This window comes from Aplysia californica, unplaced genomic scaffold (genome assembly GCF_000002075.1).
Source record: "Aplysia californica isolate F4 #8 unplaced genomic scaffold, AplCal3.0 scaffold00105, whole genome shotgun sequence".
Classification (NCBI taxonomy): domain Eukaryota; kingdom Metazoa; phylum Mollusca; class Gastropoda; order Aplysiida; family Aplysiidae; genus Aplysia; species Aplysia californica.
The window spans coordinates 374,114-375,235 of NW_004797375.1; the positions used below are offsets into that span (position 1 = coordinate 374,114).

The 1,122-nt window shown below is 38.6% G+C and overlaps 1 protein-coding gene across 2 annotated transcripts in view; it reads right to left on the bottom strand.

Moving 5' to 3' along the window:
- Window positions 1-1,122, bottom strand: part of LOC101853688 — a gene marked incomplete at its 3' end in the record, with an annotated part of 99,749 nt that overhangs the window by 46,473 nt on the left and 52,154 nt on the right.

Here is a 1,122-nt window from a genome sequence, read left to right on the forward strand (position 1 = left end):
CTTTAACGTCTTCTGAGTTGCACACGGTGCTCAAATTCATTTGTTAAAACTGTGGATTTTTAAAGACCCAATCAACACTATTGAGATAATTTCAGAGTCTGTAAGGCTCTCCGTCCAGCGCTAAAAGTGTGTGAGATTCACAATTAAAATAGTTATGCAAGCACCTTTGAACTCTGCCTATCAGGGCCAACCCTGGTTTAGAAGGATACAACAACTCTCAGCACAAAGACCGAGATATTCGATGAAAATTTTCCTCGCTGGGAAATTGAACTTGTATTTTCTGCGTGCGACGGCGAACAACCAAACCATACACCACAGGCTTTTTAAGCTGTGCTGTTTTGTAAACAATACTGGCTCAGTTTTTTTAATATCTTATTTCATTTACTATTTCTAAGTACATCATAGCCTTCCTCCATTCCCTTGATTTCGTTTCATAAGCCTTGTGTCGTTAAACAACTTTTTTAATAAATGAATATTCAATATTTACAGCATTTACACTGATCACTTTAATGTTAACGTCGTTTGCTATAGTATCTGTGTGACTTTCTGTCCTGTTCTGAAAGGGATGCCAGTTCAATTTCCTCAAGTGCAGTTTATTCTATTTAGTACCTCCGTCTTTCTGCTGGCATAATATTATTATTATTATTACAAACAGCCCAGTTTTATCACTAGTTGGTGATTTGATGAATTAGGTGCACAATGGGAATCACATGGGTATGGCAGATGTAATTCAAATTCCCCGCTGTGAAATACATGTAGGTGGGTGGTAAGAAAGGTTAGGTAATAAAAAGCATTGATCTATACTGTGTTGATGACGGTGAAAACACATAAGTACAAAAAGTCAAGTGTGGCAATTTCAAGCAACCATTTTGCCAACTTGTTCTGGTGTGCACAGGGAACCAGCCTCTCCTCTCCCTTGCTTTTCCCGTCCTCATTCCTTCTCTGTCTCACTCAGCCAGCATTTATCAGCTGTTCCGCTTATTCGCCCAATACCACCACCCCCAAAAAAATATTTAAAAAATAAAATAAAAATAAATCTTTTACATTTTATTTTTGTCTCGATTTTCCTCTCCTTACCCTCTCCTTGCCCCCCCCTCTCTCTCTCTCTCTCTCTCTCTCTCT